This window comes from Crocodylus porosus, unplaced genomic scaffold (genome assembly GCF_001723895.1).
Source record: "Crocodylus porosus isolate Cpor-Errol unplaced genomic scaffold, CroPor_comp1, whole genome shotgun sequence".
Lineage (NCBI taxonomy): Eukaryota > Metazoa > Chordata > Crocodylia > Crocodylidae > Crocodylus > Crocodylus porosus.
Window position 1 is genome coordinate 17322975 of NW_017728918.1, and position 12420 is coordinate 17335394.

Genomic DNA, 12420 nt, shown 5'->3' on the forward strand with positions numbered 1-12420 from the left:
CACAGGTCAGCAGTCATGGTGTCAGAACTTGATTTATTCCTTTCTCTCTGTGCCACCTATATACATACCCACATAGCTAGTGACAAATTTACATTCTTTCTATTTATGTAGATAATGCCATGATGCTATAAATATCATTCTTCAAGACCTAGGCTGGAGCTTTTGTATCATACCAAGAATAAAGTTTTTTAGGGCTAAAGTGCTGGTATGTTAAAACAAAATGTGAGAAGCAAGTTATGTTTGGTACTGCCTCTTATTGGACCAGCTAATTAGTTTGGAGAAGCATTTTACCAGCTTTTGGGCACAAAGGGCCCAAAGACATATTTTGACTCCATTCTTACTTCTTGGACAATTCCTTTATTTCTTTGTTTTTATTTTCTCCCTATGAATAAAAATGTAAAATTGATATGCTTACAAACAAATGGTGCACAGCCAGACGTGTGTACATAAGACTACTTTTGTTGCCCAGTAGAGATTCATCTGTGCAGCTGCTGCATCTTGGAACCAATGGGGGTGAACTAAAGATACTAGCAACAATTCTCTAAAATTGATGGAATGACTTAAAGTTTACACTGGCATAGCCAAGGGCAAAAATGACCCCTTGTTACCGGCTTGCGTTTCAATGCACAGGTCTTGTAAATGCTTAAACATTATGTCAGTAAGGGGGCTGATACTTTTCTGCTGTTTTGTAATCTCAGTTGCTATGTAGTTAAAAGCCCCATAGCAGATGCAGACCAACAAATCCTTCTGCTGATATAACTTATTTTATCTAGGGAACTAGTTTAAGGTAGAGACTTACAAAAACTCCACTAGTGGACTTGGCTGGTGTATCTCAGTATAGCTATATAGACAAACCCTTTCAAGTGTAGATTAGGGCTAATATGCCTCTGTACAATTTTCTTGATGAAGATCAGCAGCTTGTTAGGTAGCCTATGAAGTGTATGTGCATGCTGAGGGGTGCTATGGGACAAGAGAAAAATTGCCCGTGTTCTATCACTGAAATACTTACGCAATGAGTTGTGTCATAATGGAGAGTTGTGTGGGTGAAGTCTTCTTAGGAGTCTTTGTGTTTACTAGGTGCCTAAGGCAGTTCCAGTAAGATTATCTATCACAGTCAAACATGTCTACTCTAGCTTGTCTGTAAGTGGATACTGTATGTTTCACTTACCATGACAGATTCATCTCCACAGCTCTTAGTGGCAGCTCGTATCTTCAACCAATCTTTTATTACCAAACAAACTGGAAGACTGAAAAGCAAAAGATATAAGATGTCACCCTTATAGCATGTGGCATAAGAGTTTCCTACTTTAGTGAAAATAAGCTGGACCTGGTGGTATCAGCCATGCTTGGGCTAAAAAAAATGCTTTTGTGTCTTCAGAGGGAAGTTAATTGACCAGAATGAGAGATACTGGGCACATTGACGAGCAATTAATACAAAGCAATAAACTCTGGCATTTATTGCACCAGAGTTTATTGCTTCTGGATGCCACGTTTGCATGTGCATCTGGTACCGCAACACATTGAGCCGGGTCAGAGCACCCCATCTAGCAGGGACCTTGGGGGCTCAGCCTACCAGCCTGGGGATGCTAAAACACAGCTCAATGTGCTGCATACGGGCTGCCAGGGCACAAGAGTGCTCCATTGCAGCGCTAGCTGGGAGACAAGGTGTGTCACTACCACTTGTCCCCAGGAATACACATGTCCATGCTTGAATGGTCATGCCCTATGAGTAGAATCGTATTTCTCTTTTTCCATCCAAGTGGCATTGTTGACACTTGCATCCAGGTAGTGGTTCTACTTCCTTTGTAGTGTAGACATAAATGTGAATGTGTATACTGATTATGGTCAGGAAGGTATGAACTGGCCAGGAATGTATGCATCTATGTATGTACACCCATTCTGGATATGTACCTGCATCCAAGTCACAAATGTGCTTTCCAGCTGGCCAGAAAACTTAAACTAGCAGCTATTAGACTGTAGAGGTTGAGGGTGGTCCTCTTGTATTTTAACCTCATTATCTCAGTGGTTAGAGCACCTGCTCAGGAATCAGAAGACTTAAATTATAGGTCTCATTTCCCACAGGAGAGGGTCCCCACAAGCACACACATGTGGTTTGTGGTGCCTCAAAGCTGTTTGAAGTGCCACAAACCACATGGCACATGTTGCACAGCTAATTTGCTGTGCAGTGTATTTTTTTTGACACCAGGAGATCCTGCTCATGGGGATGCACCCAGGGGATTTAAACCTGTATCTCTTTGATTTTCTTCTGACAAGGCTTTAACTACCAAACTACAGGTCAGGCATTATCTAGTGTCTTCTCCAGCATTTCTTTGGAGGCTGGCCCCCTCAGAAGCCAAGATAGAGAGATATGTAGGGGGATGAGAAAGTGAATCACTAGTTTTGTGATTCATTGAGATGGATGCTGCTCTATGTTCTAGTGTAGAACTTCTAGGGGAGTAAAAGCTTTCCCACACCACGGCTATTTATCCACTGGCTTTTAAATTCAACGAGCAATGACTCAGGATCAAAAGGAGAATGGGAGAGAGGTGCTTTTGCCCTAGTGCTACAATATCTTGTTGGAAAATCAAAGAAGATGCAGGTTCATTTAGAGCCGGGCGGGGAATTATTTTGGGCAGAGAGCCACTTACAGAGTTTTGGCAAGCTGTCAAGGGCTGCATTGGTAGCCCTTCCCCTTGACAAATGCCCCGCCCCTGGTTGCCATCTTGTGACGAGATGTCCTGCCCCCTAACCCTTGACCTTTGCCACCAAAAGTCCCTCCCCTTGCCCCCGGAAGTACTCCTTTCAGGAAGAGGTGTTGCCATCTCAGAACCAGGAAAATACCAAATTATATTTTAAAAAGCAAACATCTACAGCATTCATTAATTTGGTTTCAAAAAATATTTTTGTCCCAATGTACATGTGTTTGTGTAGTCTACATAGAGGTAATTGCACAGCAGCTTAAAATGAAGTTTTACTCTTGTATATTGTGGGGGGTGGGTATAGGTTTGTGGGTGCATGTATATGGTGGAGTGTGCATCTGGGACTCAGCCTATGAATGCACACACACACAATCTGTCCCTGCCTACACACATACACACACACACACACTTTCCCTGCCTACATACACAGGCTGTCCTTGCCCACTTGTGCACATGCACACTCACACTCACACACACACACAGATACAAACACGCACGCGCACACACACACACAGTCCCTGTCCTTCCCCCCACACCCCACACACACTGTCCCTGCCTGCATACATACACACTGGCATGGCCCCGTGCTCCCTGGTCTGGCGACGTAGCCGGCAGCCATGTGGTGCCAGAGCAGAGCGGGCAGGAAGGGAGTGAAATGGCTGGGGGTGGGCAGGGCTGCGCTGTTCAGTCCTGCTGAGGCTTCCCCTGGTCCTACTGCCCCTTGCACTTGTCAGCTTTGACAGGCTGCCAGGGCAGATAAATATTAATTTTCTAAACTTTTTAGGGGCTCTGTGGGCTGGATAGGATGGCCTGGCAGGTTGGATCTGGCCCGCAGACCATATTTTGCCTGCCCCTGATTTAGATGTGAGGAGAAAATTGAATTCTGCCCTAAGTCTTTTATTTAGGTGCTTAAATGTATTAATGTTTGAAAATGTTTGGTTATTTTTTCTGTTGTTTTGTCCATATGTGAAATAAGGATAATTATTTGCTTTGTAGATCTGAGGTGAAATGATTGGATTCACTTAGTTGCAAAAGTAAGTCGAGACTTGAGTCAAACCAGAAGTTCTGGATCTCTAGCCTTTTGCCGTTGGCCACAGAGTAGTGGTTCATCTCCGTTTTAGACTCGGCCCCTATTGATACTCAAGGCCCCTATCAGAAAATTGTAGCTCTTAGTTCTGAAGCCCACAACCAGTCAGAATGTTTTTTAACACTATGGATTCCTGTTTGAAATCTTTAGGTTTAACTTGTGAATCACGTTTGCATACTTACCAGTCTTAACACTGCCTGGCTCCCTATGGCAATGTTTCTCAACCCATGGGTCACGACCCAAAAGTGGGTTGCAAGAATATTTGAAAAGGTCACAAAGAGTCACAGAAAAATACAGGAAAGCATGGGTTTCCCCTTGCAGGCTGGCAGAGTTCCAGCCTGCAAGAAGCTGCTTAGGGCTGGGTGGAGTGGGAGGAGGGCAATCAGGCAGGGGGCACTACATGCTTGTGCAGGCGCACACATGCACATGGTAACCAGGCAGGGTAGAGAGCAGTTCCTGTAGCTCCCCATGGGTAAGTCTGTGTGTGGGGGGGGACACATAGACAATGTGTCAGGGAGGCAGGATGGGGCACAGGCAACTTGCTCGGTGGTGGGGTATGTGCCCCACCATAGTTGTGCACCCATAGTGGGCATGAGACTGCAGTTTGGCCACATCAACATGGGCAGGAGCTGTCTCTGTGGCCCAGCAGGTGGCTTCCAGCATGGGAAGGTGGAGCAGGGCAGTAAGACTCACTGCTGCCATTGCCATAAATCCTGGAACAGCTGGAGCACCAGTGGCATGAGGAGTAATGGATGGGATGGGGTGGGGGGTGGGGCATGCTTTCCTCACTACCTCCCACCACCAGCCACTTGCACACTGCACCATAGCTCTACCCTGCAACCATGGCCTGGCTGCCACCACTACCAGTCCCTTCAGGACACCCATGATACGCACCACCCCACCTTCCCTCTGGGAGAGAGCTGGGATCAGGGGGCAGCAGTTCAGGAGTGGGGGGTATTGGACTGTGGGTTGGGAGTGAGGGGCACTAGCAGGGCAAAAGGGCTGTTTTCAATCTAAACTATTTACTGGTCAGGACTAGCCATTGATGTTTACAAATGGGTCCTGGTATAAAAAATGTTGTGAACCACTACCCTATGGCACCTTTGGATGGTTTTTAAGGCAACCCAGGGTTGTGTAGCACCTGGCTGAAAATCATTGCTCTAAAGGAATCTTTTCTCCCTGGCTACCATTAAATGGTCCATGCTTACTAAAAAATTATAAAGACTTGTCTTCCTTAAATGTCTTACAAGGCCTCAATTATAAACCCAAATTCTACATTAACCTTCAATATACCATACAGTTTTACAATACAAAATATGTAAGTCTGTTGACCATAGGAGATTCCAAAGAATTAAGTCTGAGATCAGTTAACAAACCCTAAAAAGAAATCCAGCCAGGCATACACAGGAAACAACCTTTCAGTTTCAGTGTTGTTTCCAGGACTGAACAAGTTAATTTTATACCTGATACATGATTAGAGAAACTTGGATTCAATAGAGTATTGCCGAAGCAAAATTTCCAAATATAACATAGGGGAAAAGTAGTGTTTTGTTTTGGTACAGCCCCACGCACAGCATTATTATATAGTCAATTATTTATTATTGGTAAGTTTGCCAGAAAGTCCTAAACAATGCCTTGGAAACAAGAGAAATAATAACTGAAAGATGTTAGATATTATTAAACTTAAATTCTTCCTTATAAGCAGACAGGCAGCTTTGAGTGTTAACACAAAAATCAATTATTTTAGTTGTAAAAAGAAAATCAGTTTCACATACATAAAAAGGAGGGATTAGACAATGACCAGGGATCCTGGCTTTCTCTGGTTAAAAATCACAAATTCTCTGATCAAAACCACAAGATCTCTAATTAAACTGCCAAATCTGTGATTAAAATGAAACACCACTATACAGGTATCAGCTGAAGACAATGTTTTATTGATATATATACAGTCTGAAAGCCATTTGGAAACCTACCAGTGTCGCAATCACTGTAATAAAATAAATTCTAAGTATATATACATTTTGGTATTTGATTTTGGGCATTTTGTCATGAAAAACCACAGCCCTGTTTGCTTACCAGGATGCGGGTCCAGACCCCTCACTCCCAACCCACAGCCGCCCAGCCCTGTTGGTGCCCCTCACTGCCCACCTGCAGCCCTCCAAACCCCAGTCCTTCCAGAGGGCACCCCCAGCTGCCAGGGCTATGGGGTCAGGGACCTGGGTTCACTGCCCCCTGCCCTTCCCAGCAGCACCTGTGCCGCAGCTGCCGCCCATGGGGGGTGGAGGATGCTGCAGCAGAGAGCAGGCTGCACCGTGGCTCCTGTTCCCCCATGGGTGGTATGGCTGGTGTGGAGCCTGATGTGGGGAGCGGATGTGAGCTGCCCATTGCAGGCTTTTTGCTCCCTGCTCTGCTGCCCTCCCCCAGGGGCCTCTGTGGCCTAGCGGGTGGGACCCAGCGAGACAAGGCAGAACAGGACCAGATGGGGAAGCTCGATGCTGTCACTGGGAACCTTGCACTGTCATGGTGAGGTGCTGAGCCACCCAGCAGCAGCAAGGGCATGACTCTGCCCCACCATCTCCACTGCTGCTGGGCAGACAGGGGGTGCATTACCAGGGTGGCTCAGGGCTCGCGGCAGCAAGGAGCCCCACTCTGGTCTGCTGTGCTGCATCCTCCCATTTGTCCACAGAGACCCCAAGGGAGGGCAGCAGGGCAGGGAACCTGAGCCAGCAGTGGGCAGCCTGCACCCACCCCGAGCACAGATCTGGGGGGCACGTGCTTCCCATGCCCCCCTGGTAGTGGATGCAGTGGTGGGGAGCTAGCTTCACTCCTCCCACCCGCTGGATGAGCTGTCTGCAGCCCCACTCGCTCTCCACCAGGGCTTTGCAGTTGTGCATGGCTCCAGGCCCTGGGCCCCACACACCACCCAGCTGGGCAGCAGCCCCAGTGCCAGCCCCAGCCCTGCCCAACTCTCTCCCTTCTTATGTTAACACGAAAAGGCAGGGTTTTTCTCAGTCAAGGGGGAAAATCTGTGGTTTTTTCATTTTTCTGTGGGAAACAGAAAACCCAGATCCTTGGTAATAATTACAGACCAGTGTATTAACTAATCAATTAATCATGAATTAGATGTATATCCTGCGGTATCCAAAAGGCTCAGAGTGGCTTATAATAAGCAAACAACTCAAAGTGCACCCTGACTTTCTTTTCTGAAGGTATATCCAGTTTGATGAGAGAGGTTTATTTTTATTATTACATTTATAAAAAATGATTTCCATGTTCTGTTACTGATGGCACTCTCTATCCCAAGTATATTTTCACTGAAGAAATTCCTGGCTTTGTAAATAGGAGGTTTTGCCTCAATAGCCTGATACCCAGATTTGAACTATAAACGAGGCCCGATTTTTTTCAGCAGTGAGGGTAATTGAGTGACTGGATAACTTACATAGGGATGTGATTGATTCTCCATGGCTGAAAAGCATTAAGGCAGAGCTGGATGTCTTTCTACAGGATATGTGAGACAGGAGAACCCTGATGCTTTGCAGGGTTTGCAGAGTATCCAGGGATATACTGAGCTGCAAGCACACAGCTGCTCAGAACCACTGACATCCTTCCCTCTGTTTGCTACAGCTTTTGTTTCAGAGCGATGATTCTCCAGGACCACCAATGAGCCCCAAAGGACTGGAGAAGTGGTGCCCTTTGAACTGAAAACTGCAGCAAACAGCAAAGCAATTCTTCCCTAATTTGGCAACCCACTGCAGATTAAGTGAGTTTCAGACCACTTGGATAGGAATGTAGGAGTTTCAGACCACTTGGCTTTTAGTGTAATTCAAATGAGCTATGAGTCTGATGCACACCTTACTGGGTCCTGGGTCCTTATGTAGGCAGTGAGAACAGATGTCCATAATAGTCCTTTTGGCCCTGAAATCTGCACTCTAGTGTTCAGGATGCCGTCAAGTTATGCTTCATCTTTCAAGAATGGTTCTGCTTTGGTATGTAACAGCGGACATAGCAAGGTTTGTTTTGCAGTTGAATGAACAAATAAGATGCTTTAACAGGGCTGTTAAGTACTACAAGCAAAATGGTTATTGCATGCAGTCCACACAGTTCAGCTTTGTTTGTTTATACCTGTCATCAGGTATCACAAAAATGCTATTGATTGTTAGTGTTAGAGTAAATATCAGAAATCTTCATCAAGATTAAAGGTCAGTAATTACCTATAGTATCTTTTCATTGAACAAGTAAACAACAAAAACAAACAAACAAAGCCTGTCTTAACATTTGCCACCATGTAACTATGCATGTTTTAGCTTTTATCAATGTGTAATTGGATCAGAATATCTCTTTGCTTTTTACTGTTTATTACATTCACTTTTATTTCTTAAAATATATGAAAGGCACAGATTTTTGGTGATACCTTTTATTGGGCAAAATTAAAAACAATTGCTCTACCTTGTACTTAGCTTGGATGGTAACTGCTTCTTTTCTAGACCCAGTCAATGGCCCTTGGTGGGCGATACAACAGACAAGTTTTTAGGCATCATTATGATCAAAGCATCTCAATAACGTACTCCAGGCTCTACAAGTATCTGTACAAATAGAACAAATACAACTGTTGTGCTCAGTTTGTTTATTTTATCCCAGTTTCTGTGTCAGTGGGGTAGAAGTTTGTTTTATATTTAAATACATATTCCATCTGTCTAGCACAGAAAATCGTCTATTACATACTTTGGTACAAATGTCTCACGTGAAGATCCCTTGAAATATCTTTGATGTCACATTTGTATCTCAGTGAAGCACTGTCTCCTTTCCTGTGCCTTCAGATCCCATCTCTAATGGCTTTCCCATATGCGCCCACTTGTCACCCGTTCCTCATCCCCCTAACAAAGAAACATGACAAGACATTATCAAGGCTCAAGAGATGTATTAAAATTTAGCATGTCCTTAAGGATGGATGTATTTTACTTCATCCATCTCTTTGCCTTTCCCTCAGGTGGTAGAGAGGGACTATCCCATCTTGGCTCTGACCCTCCAGTCCTGCTACTGTTGTTGATACTGCCGTTGACTCTGTTGTCATGATTGATTCCTTGCTGACAGGCACATAAATCATGTCCATTCATAATGAGTACTGTCAGTATTCACATGTATTAGGCAAGTTTTTGCTCCAGCACACTTAGCACCATGTGTGCAGCTTTCTGTTACATCAGGGTTTTGAGGGGAAGGGAGTTAGCAGTTTATACATATTTTTGTTTGGGCAATAGGGAGAACACAGACCACTGTTAAGGAACTTTGGAGATGAAACGGGATGAACTTTGCAGCTGGAGCCCAATTGACTCAGACAATGAGGCCCAACAGGCTATTCTGTCTGGCCCATTGCATATCAGCAGCTGCAAAAAAAAAAAGAAAAAAAATGTGAAACAATTCTTTCCCACTGACACAGAAACTGGACAATGGACAGCTCGCTGATGATTCTTGAAGAAGGCACAATTCTTGGATGTCATGTGCTTGACCAGAATAATCTCATATACATATGAGAGATATATAGATATATATAGATATAGATATATATGACAGAAATAACTAAGAAACTGCTCTTATTTGTTTATAATATAATTAGCAATAATCATGACTCCTTTGTTCTTGTCCTCTGCCAAACTTCTCAGAAAGGAACAATGTGTTCCAGAACGCGGCAGCTCTGAGTGGGCTGTGGTTTCTACGTAACCTCTTGATGGGGATAAAGTTTAGGCAGAGTGTGGGGCCATGAAGACCCATGCAAGCCAAGACTGCAGACAGTCCAAATGACAAACCACAGATCTCCAAAGAGAGCTGCCCTTTGGGTACCTCCAGTTCTTTAATATCCCCAGCAATGACTGCACCCTCTGGCTATAGGAGAAAGGGTAAATGCAGCATTAGTTCACCATCTTCGTTTCTTCTGCATGTCTGTCTTTGAGGAATTTGCAGCTGACAGCTCCTCTTCTGGATTCTCTCCCATTCTCTGGCCACTTTCCTTTTCTCCATGATGCTCCTCCTTCACCCTCTGTTTCAATCCATGTCTTTGGTTCCTTCTGTGATATGGGGTGAGGGAATGAAGAAAAAGAGATAGGGACCCAGGGAAATGTACATGATGGATAAGGCAAAGGGAAAAAGCCCTGGAAGAAAAGGAGAAATGGGTCATCCTCTTTCCCAGTAGACATAAAACTAACAGGTATATTGGTCAAATTAAAATAAGGACACAATTAAAATTAATGTTCCAGAGTACTTCTCTACTTGGATAGGATTTAAAATCCTCTGAATATTCAGTATCATGACTTTCAAAGGTTTTTAAAGAAGGGGGCCTAAAATTAGTCTCCTAAATTAATATTTTGGCATCTATGGAACTTGATATTTAAAAGTACTTAAATCTCCCAACATGTGCCACTGATTTCATAATCAGGTAATGTCCTTACAGTCTGTTCTGACCTGGTAGCTAAGTTAGGATTTCACAATGTCCCTTTCATTTGATATCAGTACTCATGGGTTCTATGCAGTACCAAAAGGAATTTGGATCAGTGAAATGAGCACTAGCCCCAGTGGTGAATTTGAGCGTAACAGTCAATGGATAAATTGGATAATAGCAGTACAATCACTTCCATCCCAGTAGGGGCAGCGTCAGGAGTCAGAACCTCCTTGCCTCCAGAACAGTGTTCATCTCAGCGAACCATGCTCCATTAGCTTGCTCTCCTTTTGGCCTTACATGTTTCCCTTTCAGCCACCCAGTAGCTCAGTTCCAATGGGAAGCTGGTTAAACTGGAAAGAGGGAGGTGTAGAGTCAGTCTCCCAGTATCTAGGGGAGAAGGGCCTAGAACCTGGATTTCCCACTCTTTGGGAAAGTACCTTGGGGCATTTTTACAAGTGCTCCAGAGATGGGGTGGGGGGGTGTATTAATTAGAGCAGCTCTGAGAGCCACTCATTGAAGTGCCCGCAGAGTCTCATGTGCTGAACACATGACCTGGGGCTGCACGCTTCAGCACCAGGGTGAGGGGCCAGCCACGGAGACACTCTGGCAGCCAGGGCAGCTCCGTGGAGGACCCAGCCTCTGGTTGCCTCAGGGCCCAGTCTGGGACCATGCCCTGCCACTTTTCTATACTATAGTTTTTTTAGACCCCTGGATAAGTGTCAGAGTTTCTCTCATGGCAATCCACTAGCAGGTGATAACTCACATAACATCTCACAAAATCTGTATGTTACTCAGTGGCTTATTCCATCTGCATAACGTCCCTCACACTGCTCTATGAACAATTGCAGCATAATTTGGGGGAATTAGTTTCTCTCATCTCCTTGCTTGGTTGTTGACCCACCTACAGAAAGAAGAACAGCAATTAAGCATGTACTGGACTGGCAAAGCCCTACACTACTGCTTTCTCCCAGAAAGGAAATAGAAAATGGAAAGACTTTGTTTACTTCCTCTTGGTAATCAGCACAAATCCCTACAAATATTCTTATAGTAACCTCCTTACTCTTAAAAATGGTAGCCCAATAATACTGTGTAAAATGGTCTCCACCATTCTTTGTGTCATTCAAATGGATATTGCAAAAGGAGGAAGTTCACAGAATTCTGAATGTCATATACACAGTTTAATACGGTAGGTGCCTACTAACCGTAATGGGCAATAAGCAGAAATTGCTGTTGGCTGTTACTGTTTAGAGAGTTGTGTTTTTTTTCTTTCAATTGCAGCCCGTATCACTGGTCTTTAGTATTTTCCCACAAAGTAATGAGTTGTATTAAAGAGAAAAATTGTCATCGCTAGTGGTTGTAATGAAACAGGTTTATATGCTGCTGCAACCCAGGGATATGAACCTAAGTCCTTTGGTACACCAGATACCAGTGATTCTCATAAACATCAGCCTTGACTAATTAATGAAGGATAAGGTCTGACAGTCTTTATTAAAACTGCCCCTGCTATTTACTCCAGAGGGAGCTTTGGCTGAGTAAGGTGTGCAGACTTGAACCTGACATAACTGTGGAGCAGAGTAAACTTTCAATTTTAAAATACTGGAGTTGAAGTTTTGCAAATGCTAAAAGCCTGTACTATGAATACATGACCTCTTTGTGGAAATGAAACATAGCCACGCATGAAAGTGTCCAAAGACTAAGGTTTTTTCACTCAGGCAAATTCAGAGCCTGGCCTGAATTGCTCTGGCCAGGGCCTATGAGAAAAGAGTGAAATTGGGGTATAGTTGTACCACGTCCTCAAGGCTGGTGGTGGTGGAGAGAAAATCAGATCACTCTTCATTTTCTTATTCCAAAATGGGGCCTCCCTACCCAATTATGTATATGGTTTAAGGAGGAAAGCTAAATAGTGTGCATTTGTGGAGCTTCAAAAGTTTCTTGAAGACTCTCCCATCACAAAATAGAGAGAAGGCAAGTACCACACTGTTAGAATAATACACATTAAAAATAGCTTTAAAATGATTTATTTTCTTTGCCTTCAGTGGTAGATGATGGCCTAGGGAAGTAGCAATAGACCTCCTTTAATATACAAATCAAGACATGATCATTCATCGTCTTTGTGTTTTATGAACAGCCCAAAGAACGGACCTGCACCTTCCTTGTATATTCCTCTGACAAACAGCAGTATAACAAAGCCTTTATGCTGATTC

The 12420-nt window shown here is 44.0% G+C and overlaps 1 long non-coding RNA gene across 1 annotated transcript; it reads left to right on the forward strand.

Annotated features, from left to right (window-relative positions):
* The first annotated feature begins 811 nt into the window (after window positions 1-811).
* Window positions 812-12351, forward strand: LOC109311622. The gene is made up of 3 exons (XR_002101550.1): window positions 812-825; window positions 6228-6230; window positions 10921-12351. It is a non-coding gene; the product is annotated as an uncharacterized LOC109311622 (long non-coding RNA).
* Window positions 12352-12420: the final 69 nt, after the last annotated feature.